This window comes from Camelus bactrianus, chromosome 15 (assembly GCF_048773025.1).
Source record: "Camelus bactrianus isolate YW-2024 breed Bactrian camel chromosome 15, ASM4877302v1, whole genome shotgun sequence".
Taxonomy (NCBI): Eukaryota; Metazoa; Chordata; class Mammalia; order Artiodactyla; family Camelidae; genus Camelus; species Camelus bactrianus.
The window spans coordinates 46,480,908-46,498,536 of record NC_133553.1 but is presented as its reverse complement, the minus strand read 5'-3'; the positions used below and the strand labels follow the sequence as shown (position 1 = coordinate 46,498,536).

Sequence of the window (17,629 nt, the reverse complement as noted above, 5' to 3'; positions counted from 1 at the left end):
CAGGAAAGACCTGGGCTTGGCAGATTCTGAGTGAGCTGACCTGGTATTTCTTCTCTGTTGGTCCCGACAGGGCCCCTGCCTCCCACGTCAGTCAGCTCATGCACCTGCTCCAAGCCTCAGAGTAACTTCCCAGCCAAGAAAACGAAGGTGCTACCAGAACTGCCACCTGAGAGGGGTCCCATCTACTGACCCCCACAATGTGGTAGTGGCTGACTTTGCATCTAAATATACAGGAGGACCAGCTAAATACGTGTTCAGATAAACAATAAATCATGTTTTAGTATCAGTATGTCTCATGAGGTATGCCAGCCCTCTTGGGAAGATGCCTGAGAGGTGTGGGGTGCCTCTAGGAACAGGCGAACACAGAACTCTACCGAAGAACTACCCTAGGGCCTTGGCATCATGCCCCGAGGCCAACACAGCCAGTTACCTGGGCCAGGGCTCCACCGGCACTGCCCTATTTAACTCCCCTCAGCAGGGATTGTTATTATCATCCCTGTTCATGTGTGAAGAACCTGTGGCTCAGAGAAGTTAAGCCATTTGCCCACGTCACACAGCTGTTAAGTAGCAAAGTTGAGATTCAAACCCAGGTTTCTTTTATTCTGAAATCTGGTGTTTTCCTTCCTTTTGGCCATTCTTACTGTCAGTCCCACACCTGTGGGCTGAACCAATGGCCCTGCAGCACCCTATAAGTCGTCTTCAAAAAGAACCAATAACCCTTCACCCCTCCCCCTTCTCTAGACTCTCCAAGGTTCCCACCAGGTTCAACACCCTCCAAGGTTCCCAGTGACCCGTGTTCTGCTAACAATGTTGCTGGCCACTACGGAAAGGGAAGGAAGTGGTGGGAGTTTTTGATTGGACAAGATTTATCTGACCCTTCCCTGCCTCCCTTTTTGCTGCTCACCAGCAGTCAAATGTCACCTTCTCTGTTCCCCTTGGACCATTTCCCCTTTTTGCCCCAAGCAGAATTCCTCTTTTGGGGCCTTATGACACATGGTATACCCTCTCATGGCACTGTGACATGGAAATGTTACCACTGGCTCACATGTTTCGGGACATCTGGACTTACCAGACTTTTAACTTAATTTTTTAGAGAAATTTTAGATTCATACAAAAAGGCTTTCTTTTAGATCAGGACTGTGTGATTCATCTGTCCCCCAATACCTAGCATGGCATCCAGTTCATATCTGGTGCCCAACTACATACTTGTGGAAGACACACTGGAAATGATTGAGAAACAACAACTACAAAGAAATATATCATTAAATGCATCTTTGCTGTAGAAGATGAAACCAATGACTGGTCTCTTGGCATTCAAGAGCAGTGTTTTTTAGAATATGAAAATAAATATATGTATGTATATGCATGAGTGGGACATTGTGCTGTACAGCAGAAATCGACACATTGTAACTGACTATACTTCAATAAAAAGAGTAGTTTTTTTTTTATGGCTCTCTCCTTGTTGATTTTCTTTTTCTTTCTTTCTTTTTTAACCTTTACTTTTTTTTTAAACTGAAGTTTAGTTGGTTTACAATATTGTATTAATTCCTTGTGTTAAAAAAACATAATGCCATTTTCAGCAACATGGATGAACCTGGAGATTGTCATACTAAGTGAAGTAAGCCAGAAAGAGAAAGAAAAATACCGTATGATATCCCCTGGTTTATTTTCAGGTTTGCCCCAGAATCCTCTGCCCAAGGAGAATCCTCTCCCGGCAGCAGTACCACCTCCGTCCAGAAGATGGCGGGCGAGGCCAGCAGGAGAGCGTCGCGCAGCCGGAGCCAGGCCTGCGCAGGTGACCCCTTGGTGCGAAAGATGAGGGCACCTGAAGCCTATTTGCAGACCCTATAAATGCGCATGGGCGATAAGAACTGGTTTTCCGGTAGGTTCTCGGGTTGATTCCTGTGGAAAGGAGCCTCTTAGAGAGAATGTTTTTGGGGGAGACGTGGCAGCAGGTGGTGCAGGGGCTGCTCCTCAACTCCCCACCTCTTTGAGTAGTGTGTCTAGAAAGCACTGTGGAAAATGAACTTCATATAAAGCAGACACAACCCTCAAACTCTCCATGACTCGGGCCGGCATCCTTTTTGCCTCTTGAAACTCGTTTGCTGTGGAAATCGCCCCCAGCTCCGTGGCCACCGCCCCAGCTGAGTGGAAGCGTCTCTGGGGTCACATCCCCCTTCTCACAGGTCTGCACACTCCGGACAGGTAAGGAAAGAGCTCCTGACTTGAGCTGACTGGAAAGTGGTGAGGGCTGAACAAAACGGCCTGGGGAATTTCCAGCACAATGGGAACTTGCCAGATAGCTCTTTTGCAGGGGTAATGAGAGCTGCCCACATTTTCTCCTCAGAGTCAGCCATGATGGCTAAAGTAAGGCCAGCCACCCCTGGCCCTGGCCCTGCCCCAGGGGGCACAGGTGTGACTGTGGGAAGAAGGGAAACCTCTCCCTAATCGTGGGCTAGAACAGATTTTAAGGCTGCGGTCACCCCCACCCCCATTTTCCTTCTGACCTAAATCTTCCCCGAAGCTGAGCCGGGCTGCGGGCCAGGGTGTCAGCTGTGGACAAAAGCGCCCTGTTCGAAAGGCCTGGCTACTGTGTTTTCCTCCACAGTCCAACAAACCGTGTGTCGAACCCCCACCAAGTCAATGTGATAACACAGAAATATGCCGAAGTGGCAGTTGCCTCAGGCCTGCCTCTCAGGAAACCAGAAACGCTGCCCTCTCGTGTTTTCACCCCAAGGCAGCGGGGTTGTTAATGTGAAGTGTCCGCACCTCTGAGCCCAGGCCTGGCCCATCACGTGTGCTGGAAGCTTCCCCAAGCCAAGCTTGCCCTATTTTTTTCTGGCAAAAAAATAGGGGGGGGGGCGACCATTAGTCCCTGCTTCTCCCCTACCCCCACCCCCTACAACCCTGGCTGTTTCTTCTCCCCTCCCCCACCGCGCCTCCTCCTTCCAGCCCCCTGGCTCCTCTGCCTCTGGGGCTGCAGGGATCAAGGGAGAGGGCTGGGCTGGGCTGGGCTGGAGACCAAGGCGAGCTCTGCTGAAACTCCCCATTGCTGTGCAAGCTGGGGAAAATGGAGATCTGCTCCTGCAAAACAGGGGTAATGCCGCATGCCCTGTCTCCCTTGCCATGGGTCTGCAGGCTGTGTTCACGTAATGGTGCAGATGACCAACTGGATGCTCCGTCAAGCTGGGCAGGGCTCTCAGGGGCCTTGGGAGGTGGAAGGAGGAGAGTTGAAAGGATGAGAGGGATTTAGACGTGTTCACATTATGGGGGAGGGAGTGCCAGGTTGGGGAAGTGCTGGGAACAATGGCACAATGACAGGAACCCATGGAACATTTCCTAGGAACAGGGGGGACGTCATTCTGGCTCAATCAAAAGCCGTGTGTGTGTGTGTATGTGTATGTGTGTGTATGTGTGTGTGTGTGTACACATACATGCGAATGTGCCCACAGTGGGGAAACAATTCTGGAAACTTGGTGTGCAGCCCCATTATGTGCAGCCTTGGAGTCCCCGCTCACTGCTTTGGGGAGCGTTGCAAGTTGATGAGCGAGGATCACGTGCAGAGGAGCCTGAGGAAGGTGCATGCGGTTTGGGTGTGAGAGGGGTTGGAGAGACCAAGGTGGGGGGCCATTTAGGAGAGCCCTGTGAATTCTGGGCCAGAGAGGATGGTATGGGAGATCCAGGTGGCCTCTGGGGAGGTGGGGGAAGATGCAAAAGCCATGATGCAGGAAGGAGCGACAGGGCTTGACCGAGTTCGGGCCTCAGAGATGGGGAGGATGGCGGGACCGTGGGGGAAATGGGCAAGGCCATAGAGGAAAGCCAGGTGATGGGCGAGCACGCAGCTTTGAAGGTGTTCCACCTGATTTCACTTGACTGACTAATTTAGTTTGGCCAAATACCAGCAGTCGCAGCTGAGAAGGAAGGAGACCGCCCACAGTGGACGGGGCTCCTCCTTACTCTGGGTCTTTCAGAATACACTCTCCCCCTGGACCCTGAATCCTGACTCAGCCTCTAGCCCCCGTCAGTGTAAGGAACAGGGCCTGTGGGCCTGGCTCTCTGCCTCCATCAGACCTCAGCCTGGGTAGAAAGACCCCTGGGCTTCACTTCACCAGAGTCCGGTGTCCCTCTCCCTGCAGAACCAGGATTCGGCTGTTTTTGCTGCATAGGTAGACAGCTTTGCCACATTTGGCGGGCTCTCTTTTGGGAGCAGAGACCAGGACTTCTGCTTAAGAAACGGGGAAAGAAACCACAAAAGAGGTCACTCCCTTTCTGGAAGGGCAAAAGGCAGCAGGAGGCATTTTGTTCTCAGCTCAGGCCCTTTCAGACAGCTGCTCGTACGTACGATGGATGGAGACGTTTATTTGCCACAGTTTTCTTGGAATCACTAATCTCTAGTAAGTGCTCAGCACCCTGCGGGAGAACACTGCTAGCATTGTGAGGTGTGCATTTTAATTCTAAGGGAGTTGCAGATGCAGGCAAGACATTGATTGAATATAGACCTGGCAGGAGAAGTCAGGTATAAGAACCCACACGAAGGAGCTGGGTGGGGGAGGGAGGGCCCAGCTCTGCAGCTAATGAGTCCTTTCCTTCCTCCAAACCTCAGTCTTCTCACCTGTCAAGTGAAGGTGCTGGCCTGGAGGACCTCCAAATTCCTTTTGTACCCTGACATTCTGCTATTTATTTTGTGTCATGGTCCCAGCCTGGACCTGGGTTCTGTGGGCAGTGGTGGAGAAAAATGCACAGACTTTGCCATCTGGAAAAGGCCACCTCAAAATTGGCCAGCCCAGGCCTCTCAATAGCTCTTGAATCCGTCTTGATCAGCCAAACACAATTCTGGTCTTGTGGGCCAGTGTCAGACTTCACTTTGTCCACAGTTTGGCTCCTCCCAAAAGCCAGTTATAAGAAGATCTTTTATGACAGATGGTCAAAGACTACTTTTCAAACATTTTTAAAAGAATTAAACCCTCTTCTTCAAAGTGAATTTTATGTGGACTTGAGATAAGACAGATGAAACTCTGGTTGTTCTGGTAGAGGGGACTGAGAGTCCCCAGGCTCCTCCTGGGACCCAAAGGCTCCAAGGAACACAGGTTTTTGTTGTTGTTTTTGTATGTTTGTTTGTTTTTATATATTTTTATTGAAGTATTATTGAAGTCAGTTTACAATGTGCCAATTTCTGGTGTATAGCACAATGCTTTGGTCATATTGGAAGGTGCATATATTTGCTTTCATATTCTTTTTCACCATAAGTTACTACAAGATATTGAATATAGTTCCCTGTGCTATACAGTATAAACTTGTTTATCTATTTTATGTATATTAATATCTGCAAATCTCGAACTCTGAATTTATCCCTTCCCAGCCCCTTCCCCCACACCCTGTAACCATAAGTTTGTTTTCTATGTCTGTGAGTTTATTTCTGTTTTGTAAAAAAGTTCATTTGTCTTTTTTATATTCCACACATAAGTGGTATCATATGGTATTTTTTTCTCTTTCTGGTTTACTTCACTTAGAATGATGATCTCTGGGTCCATCCATGTTGCTGCAAATGACATTATTTTAGTCTTTTTTATGGCGGAGTAGTATTCCATTGTGTAAATATACCACAGCTTCTTTATCCAGTTGTCTGTTGATGGGTGTTTAGGTTGCTTCCATGTCTTGGCTATTGTAAATTGTGCTGCTATGAAGGTGCAGGTATCTTTCTGAATTAACATTCCCTCCAGGTATATGCCCAGGAGTGGGATGGCTGGATCATATGGTGAGTCTATTTTTAGTCTTTTGAGGAATGTCCATACTGTTTTCCATAATGGCTGCACCAAACTACATTCCCACCAGCAGTGTAGGGGGGCTCCCTTTTCTCCACACCCCTTCCAGCATTTATTGTTTGTGGACTTTTGAATGATGGCCATCCTGACCGGTGTTAGGTGATACCTCATTGTAGTTTTGATCTGTATTTCTTTGCTAATTAGTGATACTGAGCATTTTTTCATGTACTTATTGGCCATTTGTATGTCTTCACTGGAGAATTGCTTGTTTAGGTCCTCTGCCCATTTTTGGATTGGGTTGTTTGCTTTTTTCTTATTAAGTTGTATGAGCTGTTTGTATATTCTGGAAAATAAGCCTTTGTCAGTTGCATCATTTGCAAATATTTTCTCCCATTCTGTAGATTGTCTTTTTGTTTTGCTTATGGTTTCCTTTGCTGTGCAAAACCTTGTAAGTTTAATTAGATCCCATTTGTTTATTTTTGCTTTTATTTCTATTGCCTTGGTAGACTGCCCTAGGAGAACATTGCTGAGATTTATGTCAGAGAATGTTTTGCCTATGTTTTCTTCTAGGAGATTTGTAGTGTCTTGTTTTATGTTTAAGTCTTTAAAACATTTTAAGTTTATTTTTGTGTATGGTGTGAAAGAGTATTCCAACTTCATCGATTTACATGCAACTGTCCAGTTTTCCCAACACCATTTGCTGAAAAGACTGTCTTTACTCCATTGTATGTTTTTACCTCCTTTGTCAAAGATTAATTGACCAACAAGGAGCACAGTTTGAAAGTGACCAACCTAAGGGTCAGACAGTCTAATGACAGCTCTGGGGACAAGTGAGTTCCCTGCTTCCATGTCCATATTTTGCCTTTGCGTTTTAGCAAAAGTGACTTAAGAATCAGTGCATGAATGCCTCTTGTGTATCTGCTGTGAAACGTTCGTTAAAGACACTGTACGTCACATCACAGCATCCTCAATGGAATGCCCCCATGTAAGAAATTTATTTCAGCAGTTCATTTTAGGAAAAACTTTCCCTAGGAACCAAGATGTCCTTCAGCTTTTGTTCTAAAACAAGCAACCAACCAACAAGCAAACACTGTGTCTCCCTGAGAGGAACTTTTCCATAATAAGATGTGTGTGTCCCTCAGTGCAACCCCTCCTTGTGTGGGGTGTGGGGTGCCATGGGTTGGCACATGGTATCCGTTTCAGACTCCTATGTGTTTTCCTGTGCCTCACAGTCTGGAAAGCTAAAAGCATCATTTCCCAGAGTCCCTTGTTCCTTGGATTCTGGATTTAAATTAACTTCCACCACTAGATGCACTAACACAGTATCTGGAGGTGGAAGTGAGGGAGATCATCTTCATGCTGTACTAGGTCTTGAGACCAGCACGATTCTGGGTGTGGATGTTTCTGCAGTGTTGACTCCATGTCTAGTTGCTAGCTCCTTGGGTGTCGTGGCACAGCGGTGGGGTGGCAGTGCCTCCCACATTTTGAATCTGGAGTCGTGGCAGTGTGCTCTTGATTTCAGTGATTCTGTGTGTTGAGATTTCTTCTCTGCTGTCCTGATGATGGCAGAAGTGGTAACTCCCCTGGTGAGCAAGTTAGGTGGCAGGTTCTGATTGCCATTTTTGATGGCCCAACCTAGGGCCGCCTTCTCCTACTCTTTCCACAACCCATTCTGTAAGCACTGAATTCCATTTGTTATAGCACTTTTGCTTAATAAGCAACAGTGGATTCTATTTCTCGTACTTGAACCCTGACTAATGCTCCGCAGTTACCAGGATGCTTAGATCCAAGTCATGTTGCTTTTTGTTATAGCATGAAGAATCTTTGAGCCTCAATTTCCATATCTGTAGCTCCCTGGTAGTAGTAATCTCATTATATTGTATTGTAATCATTGCCTTGTATCTCTCACTGTTGGTTCCTGTCTCCCTCTATGGCTAACATCTGTCTGAGGTTTTACAGGGAGGTCAACAGGGAGCATTTAGTATAATTACAAGACCACAGGGTCATTGCTATGGTTGAGGCATGTACAAAATGTGGCCAGAGAATAGGGGGAGTGCTCTGGGTTGCTTGGGGAATTGGACAAGGCTTTAGAAGAATGTGGCACCTAAACTTTGAAGAACAAGATATCTAAAGGGAGAGAGGCAGGGGCAGGACTTCACCAGCAGAGGGAAACACATGTGCAAAGGCTTGGAGGCATGAGCAGGCATGCACGTTCAGGGCAGACTGCAAGTGTGAGTTCAGGACAGAGTGGCCCGTGGGAGGGCAGGGCAGTAGCTGGAGAGGAGGCAGACATGTTAGGACCCAGGATCCCTACCTGTAGGGAGTTGAGATTTTCCCACATAGATGGCTGAGGGGCAGGGAAGCAACCTGAGTAACCACACTGACCACCTGGAGGAAGGGCTGGGGAGACTGGAAGGCGAGATTAGACATAGATGGTGAGCAGCCTGTGATGGCAGTTCAAATAAGATGATTAGAGGTGGGGTTGGAAACAAGGGTACTGGAGATTGAGCAGATGTGGAAGGTGAGAGAGAGTTGGAGTGATTTAGGATGGCCCCCAGGTTTCTGGTTTGGACAATTGGATGAGTGGTATTCACAGAGGAAGGGAACTTGGGAAAAGGTTTGGACACATTGAATTTCATGTTATTTGCTAACCAGCCAATTACACTGGCCAGAAGCATGAGAGAGGTCTGTCTGAAGGTGTATATTTTATATCAGTCAGTGTTCAGGTGGCCATTGAAACCTTGAGTGGATACCTTGCTTAGGGACTACATGAAGACTAGGGAGGAGGGAAGACTGAGGATAGAGCTGGGAGGACCATAGCTATTTAAAGGAAGAGAAACCTGTAAACAGGCTGGTAGGAGCAGCAAGAGATGCAGAAGAAAAATTAGAGGAGAGAGGTTCAAGGGAGAGGCACTGGTCCACGGTGTCAGAATTGCAGGAATGTCCAAAAGGCTGAGGACTGGAAAGTTTCCTTTGGGTCACTGGTGACCTTGGTAATTTGATTCACTTTCAACAAATATATATTTAATGCTACTATATGCCAGGCACTGTAATTAGAATTTGGAATATATCAGTAGATAATTCCATCTTAGTGAGGAGAGACAGCTAATAAAGAACAAACATAACAAGTGTAGTTACAGCATGCTAGAAGGTGCTAAGTGCTATAAATAAAACAGTCAAACGTATTAAGCGGAAAATCAGAAATGCTGGGCAGGGGTTGCAATTTTAAATATGGTGGTCAGAAAGTTACATGTGAGAAGGGACTTGAATGTGGTGAGAAGCTGACCCTGTGACTATCTGGGGAAAAGCATTTCAGGCAAAAGGGATGGCCAGTGAAAGGGCCTCAAGGTGGAATGTGCCAGGCATGTTCCAGGAATAGCAAGGAAGCCAGTGTGGCTAGAGGCAAGGGAGGGAAGGAGAATAGTAGGGGATAACATCAAGGAGGTAAGGAGGGGAGTGGAAGCACTGGAAGGGCTTTAACTTTGGGTAGCAACTCGACTGTTTTGAGCCAAGGAATGGCATGATATAACGTATGCTTTAAAAAGATTATTCTGGCTACTGCATTGGTGGTAGACTGTAGGAGGGGAGGGGAGCAGTAGAGACACCTGCTTAGTAGTAATCCAGGCAAGAGGTGATGATATTTTGAGTCAGGATGGTGGTGCTGGAGGTGGTCAAACAACAGAATTCCTGATGGATTGGGCTATGGAGTATGAGAGAAAGAAAAGGATTGTTTTGAATTTCCATCCATTCCGTGGAATTCATGGATTCCATGAATCTAGTTGCACGAGAAACTGGAAGGATGGCATTACCTTCAACTAAGTTGGTCAGGATTGTGGGTGAAGAAGGTTTGGGTTCAGAGATCAGAAGTTTAGTTTTGGACACACTGAGTTTGAGCTGTCTGTGAGACATCTGAATGTAGAGGTTGATTAGGCATTTTCAGTGGCATGCCAGATTGTCCATTTTGGGGAGTGGACTGGAGGTAGACTAAACTATAGATACATGTCCTAGAAGCTTGGCTTTAGAGGAAAGCTTGTACTATATGGTGGAAGTGAGGGGATGGATGGGTTGAAAGAGAATATTTTTAAAAAGAAGAAGCATAAGCTTGTTTACAGGAAGAAGTAAAGAATCCAGTAGGAATCCTTAGTTGATGATTGACAGAAGAGGAGAAACTGTTACTGATGGAGCTAAGTCCTTTAGGAAGCCAGTGGCAATGGATACAGCTGAACATCCAGAATGTCTTTTCTTCTGAGGAAGGGTAATGCTAAAGGCAGATGTAGGTAGATTTCTAGGTAGTGGCGATGGAGGGGCAGGAAGTTGAGAGATTTTAATTTGCATTTCTCTAAAATAAGAGTTAGGGTCAACTAAGAGAAGAAGGAGTTGCGCTGGGAACTTGAGGAAAAACATGGAAGTTAGAAACTTGAGAGGAGTGGGAGAGCCGTGGAGGACCTACTGAAAGTGATGAGGCTGTAGTGGATGCTGCGAATTTGTGGGGTGCCGTTCTTCATCGTAGTGAGATTTTTTCTCCAGCAGTCCTAAAAGTAACCCTGGTACAGAAGGTGGATATTTCAATTAATCCAGGTTTAGGAGTGTATGGGGGGATGTGATAGAAAGACAAGCAGAGCTGAGGTGGTTGACAAGAGAACAATGGAAGTGAAACTCTGTAGGGTCTTGGCTAGATGGGGAAGGAAGTGACGTTGGGAGATGCTGACAGATACGGAGAACCAGGTAGAGTCAGGATGAGGTCAGAGTAGGTGTACTGGGAGGACTGAGTGAGAGCTGGAGGGATCGGAGGTTGTGATCTGAGAGTGGGGTATTAAGACTGTAAGGATGAAGCGGTTCTGGGTGGTTGTAGTATAGGAGATGGGACCAAGGGGATGTGCAGCTCAATAGGGAAAGGAGGTGAAGGTCCCTGAAGCTCAAAAGGTTAAGGACCTGGAGACTGGGATGTTAGATATCATTTACGTGGATGCGAAATTCCCCTGAGGTGATGCGGGGAGTTGGGGTAAAAAGGAAGTCTGCATCTGGGTGATAAACTCCTCAATCTAAGCTGGGGAGAATTCACGCAGTTTCTAATGAATCATGATAATGAGGAGTCAGGGACAATGTGATGGTTGGTTTAGCCACCAAGGAGGGAGGAGATTTTGCCCAAAAGCTGAAGAGGAATGGCCTGATAAGTTCCTTCCTCATTCTGAGATTCCTCTGCATATTTTTTGCACCTCTGTGACTACCTGTACTTCATTTGGCTTCCTTCTATGACTGACCTTTTTCAGTTTCTTTCTTTTAAAATAGTGTTAGGTTGTTGAGGACAGGGATCATGTATTCTCATATTGGAGGTACTTAGTAAATGTTGATTTAAAAATGGAAAATTGGCCAGATTGTGACTTGGGTGGGGTATGTTACCTGAAACAAAATGTGTGAGAGCTTCATCTTTCCTCCATCAATGTGTGTTTTCAACATGAACATCCCACCCTCTAAATTCAAGGTCAGGGTGGCTGGCCTGAATGAAAGATAAAAGACATGTGAGATTCCCATATGTGTCACCTCCCAGGACCTCAGGTCTGGAAGTGTCTCTGAAACCTGAGTGTGCCCAGGCTCCTGGTGTCCTGACAACTGATGGGGAAACACAAGGAACTGGAAAATATGCCAAGCCCAGAAGTGGCTGCTGGAAACCAAAGACTCTTCCAGAAGATCAGTTGTACAATGAACAGCAAACTGTACTCAAAGGCAAATATTTAATTTGAGGTGGAGTTTTATTTTCCTTATATCAGAATAATACAGACTTTGGATCAAAACCTCTGGGACTAATGACAAAAAAATTAAATTAAGTGTAATTATATGCCACTCAAAGACTCCTGGGAAACCATTCAAATATGCAAGTGTCCTTTGTGAAAGGTGGTGTGAGTTCTTCCTGATTGAGAAAGGCAAGCAGAAGAGGGGGTGGGTTGAGTGGAGGTAATCTCATTTGATAAACTCAATTACCACTTCTCGGCAACTGTAATGGGTTCTGCTCAAACAATGGAAAAATGATTATGTGTTCTTCCCCTTTGATCCAAGTGAATAAAAGAAGAAATAACAAAGTTTTTAGAACCTGGCAACTTCAAGGTAAGACCAGATCCTAAATTATGAAAGATACTTTGAGATGCATTAATACACATGGTACTGACCCATTTAGCTCACTGGTGGTTAGCAGATATTTGAATGCCATGGACAGAGGGAAGTTGGTAGACACCTGAAGGCAGGTACCATGTTTAACACTCTTTAATACTCTTCTGCACACAGCACACAGCACAGGCATTGGCCATAGTCCATTTAGGGAATGCTCTGTCTTGCTGATTTTTTATGATGCAGTTGGCTACCTCGTTTTCTCTTCGGGGTGAATGTAAAAGGTAGCTTTATTTAACACCATGATTCTGTGTTAGCCCTTAGAGACTTTGATCTGTAAGAATTAGCAAACAAAACCATAGTTTTAGCCAAAAACTAGTTGTGAGTTGAATTGGATTAACAATATTCTTCACATAGCACTCTGTCTGCTAACAAATGCTTTGCCTCCCCAGTTTTTCACCCCTATCTTTGTCCTAACCTTCAGACCTACATGGCCAGCAGTTTACTGACTGTTCATTCCACTTCAGGCTCAGTCCTTCCCTTCTCTCCATCTTGGCCCTCTGTCATCCTCCCCAGTTCCCCTGCCCAAATCTTTGCAGTAACCTAGGGTCACCTCTCTTTCTCATCTAGTGCAATGGTTACCTCCCAAGTATCCCTCTCCCAGCTTTCCTCTAAATCTCTCCTCTTTACTCCAACTCCAGCAATACAGTTCTAGCTCATGTACGTGTTACCCATCACTTGGATGGGGGCAGCCATTTCCCCTCTGGTCTGCCTGACTCTGTCTTCTCGCTGACCCATCCTCTGTGTTGTTGCTGGAATACCCTTTGAAACAAAGGCAAACAAAAAACCTAAGGGATCATATTGCACATGGCATAGTGGTTGAAGGCACAGACTCTGGATTAAGGGGCCTGAATTTTAACCCCAGCTCTACTGAATCCTGGCTGTGGACCTTAGTTGCTTCACTGGTGAAATTAGAACTAAAAATAAGCCATGCATCAGAGGGTTATTGTGACAATTCAGTGAGCAAATCAGTAAAGAACAGTGCCTGGTACAAAGTTAGCTTTCGATAAGGGTTAGCTATCTTTAGCCTTATGAAAACCCTTCAGTGACTGCCCACAGCTCACAGCAGTAGTTTTCACATTGTGCTTTAGGAGGGCTAGGGTTTATGGTATCAGTGTGAGTTTTTTGGTATTCTGGGGGAAGAAGGGAGCATTGAAACACACAACATTATTCAGGGTCTACTTTTGTTTTACAATTTATATTTACATTTTAGATAGAAAGCTTTAGTTTTCCTTTGGGCTTTTAAGTTTAAGCTGTAAATTTCATAATTATATTTGTCAGTCTAGTAAATACTTAGAATCATGTAGAAGGGGGCCCATTATAATTTCTTCTAATATATTCAAACTGACTTTAAAATACAAATTCTGTTTTTAAGTGCTACAACTGTCCAATTAATCAACACTATCTTCTGAAGTCATTATGTAATTTTTATTTATTTTTTATGTATATATATTTATTGAAATACAGTCAGTTTACAATGTTGTGTCAATTTCTGGTATACAGCATAATGCTTCAGTCATACATGAACATACATATGAACATACATATATTCATTTTCATATTCTTTTTCACCATAAGTTACTGTAAGATATTGAATATAGTTCCCTGTGCTATACAGTATAAACTCATTGTTTATTTTATATATATTAGTATCTGCAAACCTAGAACTCCCAGTTTATCCCTTCCCAATCCTCCCCTCTGCCCCTATAATCATAAGTTTGTTTTCTATGTCTGTGAGCCTATTTCTGTTATGTAAATTAGTTCATTTGTCTTTTTTTTTTCTTTTTAGATTCCACATATAAGTGATATCACATGGTATTTTTCTTTCTCTTTCTGGCTTCACTTAGAATGACATTCTCCAAGTCCATCCATGTTGCTGCAAATGGCATTATTTTATTCTTTTTTATGGCTGAGTAGTATTCCATTGTATAAATATACCACAGCTTCTTTATCCAGTCATCTGTTGATGGATATTTAGGTTGTTTCCATGTCTTGGCTATTGTAAATAGTGCTGCTGTGAACATTGGGGTGCATGTATCTTTTTGAATTAAGATTCCCTTTGGATATATACCCAGGAGTGGGACTGCTAGATTATATGGTAAATCTATTTTTAGTCTTTTGAGGAATCTCCATACTGTTTTCCATAATGACTGCACCAAACTACATTCCCACCAGCAGTGTAGGAGGGTTCCCTTTTCTCCACACTCTCTCCAGCATTTATCATTTGTGGACTTTTGATAATCCCTGGAATTCTTTATAAACCTAATGCATCTTAGGATTTTCAACTTAAAATCATAAGTCTAAAAGTGATACACATTATCAATTAGAATCATAAGTCTACTTTGTTAGATACTCTAACATGTAAATTCTCTTAAACATCATATGGACTTGAACACTCGACTTACCCAGATTGTTCCTAAATTTAACATCTTTTAGTGTAGAGTTGACCTATCTAATCATTTCTGTACTTAATTTTAAATCTCCTACTCTTAGAAAGTCACTTATCCAGTAGGATAACAACTGTGTTATTTCAGTTTGAGTGACTTGGTGCTGCTGACACAAGTTTCTCATTGATCAGAGAAAGCCCTGGCAAGGCTACAGGGCTTGATTCTTGCTCATGACACTGGACTGGGGCTCCGGTCCCTGACCTTCAAATAGGCACTGCAAGTCCATCGCTCTATATTCAGTATCAAGTTACACGTTGCCTAATTTTTGTGACAGTTTATTACTTTGCCAAGATTACAACTGACTCTGCCACTACTTCAGTTAAAGTTTGCATTTCTTTGAGTTAAGGTGTTTGGATGTATTTTTCTTCTGGCTCTTTACATCCTTACAAAATAATTTTATCATTTCTTTGAATTTTACCATCTGATTTAGGAGCGGATAAACCTCCTTATCCCCTATATTTTTCACTCTGGAGTGTACCGCTGTAGCAGATATTAAAATGGCATCCACAGTCCTGGCTTCCACTTCTGCCCAAAGTAGGAAAACAGGAGCTAGATTGACCCCCTGCCTGAAACACCTGAAACACCTGAAACACACACACACACACACACACACACACACACACACACACACACACACACACCCCTCAAAACCCAGACAAAACACATGAAACTGTAGCTTTCAAAACTTTGGATATCAAGCAACAAAGAACAGTAACTCCTAAAAAGACAAAAAATAAGTGAGCCCTACAATTTCCCCAGCTTACTGCCTGGAGGAAAACATTTCAGGCTGTGCATTAGGGAAGGGGAACCCGGAAACTGTCCACCAGGCTTCTTGAGTTAAGGAAATGGAACTGGAGTCTGGGGGAAACCAAGATGGCTAGACTTCGCAAAGTTAAAAATAGGAGAGGCGATAACTACATACAGAGTGAATTCTGGAGCTCTACAGAGGGCCCTCCTCAAGTGTTCTGTTGAGTACTGATCAGTGCATGCATGTGAGGAAACTACCAGAGGCCTGGGCAAGAAACACCCAGAAGGATTAGAGGGCACAGTCACCAGAGATCACAAGTAGTTGAGAATGGTGCTTAGGCCCACCCAATAGCCAGACGAGAAACCTCACAACTTCCAGTGTAGTGCTTACGGTAATTAAGAAGGGTTTTTCCTTGGTCATAGGGAAAATGAACCCTAGACAAAATGCTGTTCTAGTGCATGAAAGAAAGGCCTGAATGAATCATTGTTTCCAGATAACTGCATCTCAGAACAAAGCTTGAAAATATTCATAGGAATACAAAAGTATTCACCCAACAAGATAAAAATCACAGTATCTGTCATCCAAACAAAAATTCCCCAGCATGGAAAGAAACAAAGATATAACTCAGGAGAAAGAGCAATCAATTGAAACTGACCAAAAAATGACATAGATGATAGAATTAGTAAACAAAAATTAAGACAATTATTGTAACTACATCCCATACATTAAAAAGCTAGAGAAAAGACTGAACATATTAAGTGGAGATATGGAAGATGTATTAAAAAGACATAGAACTACTAGAGGTAAAAACTATGTCTAAGATGAAAAATATACTAGACGGAATTAAAGCAGGTTATAAATTGCAGAAGAAAAGAGTAATGAACTTGAGACAATAATGGAAACTATTCAAAATGAAACAAAGGGTAAGAAGACTGGGGAAAAAAGGGTAGCATCAGTGAACTGTGGGACAACTTCCAAGTTGTCAATTGTACATGCATTTGGTATCCCAAAGGAGAGAAGAAAAAAATCTTTAAAGAAATTATGGCTTAAAAATTTCCTAATTTGATAACTGCATCTACAGAAACCCAATGAACACAAGTGCAAGAAATGTAAAGAAAAAAAAGCTAAACCAATGAACATCATAATCAAATTGCTTAATACCTACGACAAAGAGAAAACCAACTGGGCAACCAGGGGAAAAGGACAAAGGAACAAAGGTAAGAATGAGAATAGAATTTTCATTGGAAACAATGTAAGAAAGAAGACAGTGGAGTAACATTTTTAAAGTACTGAACTTTTTTAAAATGTTGACAGCAAATTCTTTACCCAGTGACAGTACGCTTCACTGTGATATGAGGACTTGATCAGACCTGAAAAAGCTGAAAAAATTCATCACCAGCAGACCTGCACTACAAAAAGTGTTAAAGGAAATTCTTCAAGTAGAATGAAAATGATATCAGATGTAATTCTGGATCAACGCAAGAAATAAAGAACATCAAAAATAGTGACTATCTAGGTAAATGTATATAGGCTTTTTCCCCTTATTATTTAAATATCTTTAAAAGATAGCCGAATTTTAAAGCAAAAATAATAATGTAGGAGTTTTATAACATGTAGAAGTAAAGTGTATGACAACAATAACACAGCAGGAGGGGAGAAATGAAAGTGCAATCGCAGGGCTCTCATACTCTGTGTAAAGGAGTAAATACTCTAAAGGAAAGATGCTTGGTGGAAACTCTAAAGCGACCACTATGAAATCTCGTGAATGAACCATCAAAGGAGATAACATGAATCATAAGGAATACTAAATCCAAAAGTAGGCAGGAAAAAATGAAAGAGAACAAAAACAGATGGGACAAATAGAAAACAAATATCAAGATGGGAAGTTGAAACTCCACTTTATCAGTCATCACATTAAATGGAAGTGGTATAAGCACCCAAATTAAATTGTCAGAGTGGATGAAAAAGCAAGGTCCAATTATGTACTGCCAATAAGAAGCTCATTTTAAATACAATGATTTAACAGGGAGAGGTTGATAAAAAGCTGTAAGATGAATAAGGTCTGAACATCTAATGTAAAACACAGTGACTGTAGTTGACATTATACTATATAATGAAAATTTGCTAGGAGAATGGAACTTGGGTGTTCTCATTAAAAAAAAATTATGTGAGGTGATGGATGTGTTAATTAACTAGATGGTAAGAAACTTTTCACAATAAATAATATAAAGATACAAATAGGTTTATAATAAAAAAAATGAAATAGATATACTAACTATAGTAGCTACATTAATGCCAGAGTTTCAGAACAATAAATATTACCAGGAATTAGAGAGTCATTTCATAATGACTTCAATTCATCAAGAAGACAGCAATCCTAAACATTTATGTATCTGAAAACAGAGCTTCAAAATATATGGAGGGAAAATTGATAGGACTTCAAGGAGCAATAGAAAAATTCACAATTATAGGTGATGACTTCAACACTCACCTCCCTCAACAACTGATAG

General features: G+C 43.1%; 1 protein-coding gene across 12 annotated transcripts in view; it reads left to right on the top strand.

Annotated features, from left to right (window-relative positions):
* ATP6V1E2 (ATPase H+ transporting V1 subunit E2) overlaps positions 1-17,629 on the top strand; it is a 126,953-nt gene that overhangs the window by 55,397 nt on the left and 53,927 nt on the right. For 10 of the 12 annotated variants that reach the window (XR_012498947.1, XR_012498945.1, XR_012498946.1 and 7 more), the window contains one exon: positions 1,674-2,205. The gene's annotated coding sequence lies outside the window, so the exon portion shown is untranslated. Of the gene's footprint in view, positions 1-70; positions 1,518-1,673; positions 2,206-17,629 lie in introns of those variants that run through there. The other 2 variants (XR_006719209.2, XR_012498948.1) reach the window with 2 other exon arrangements.